Here is a 379-nt window from a genome sequence, read left to right as displayed (position 1 = left end):
TATCAAAGCGTGCAGCTGACTTGGTTCGGCACAACTGAAGTGAGCGCGACGCACAGTGGAGCACCTGTTTCACCTCTAATTCTGGCCAGGTATCATGCATTGAATACGACTCCGAGAATTAACGCGTGCAACGGCCTATAAGAATGGCAATGCGGTACCCAAGTGTTATAAGTATATATAAGCGTATAATCACCTCACGGCAAGTGCTAAAAATGCTATACGCCGTTCATTTAATTTACCCCTCTATCCCATAAAGTTCGACATCGGGGTAAAATGCGACCAGTGATAATAACTTATATCACCCTAGAGATCACATGTGGTCGAGAAAATTGACCACTAGTGCCTGGTCTTGTGCTCCGGTGGGTCCGACAGCTTTTTC

This window comes from Dermacentor albipictus, chromosome 1, assembly GCF_038994185.2.
Source record: "Dermacentor albipictus isolate Rhodes 1998 colony chromosome 1, USDA_Dalb.pri_finalv2, whole genome shotgun sequence".
Taxonomy (NCBI): domain Eukaryota; kingdom Metazoa; phylum Arthropoda; class Arachnida; order Ixodida; family Ixodidae; genus Dermacentor; species Dermacentor albipictus.
This window is presented reverse-complemented; position numbering follows the sequence as displayed.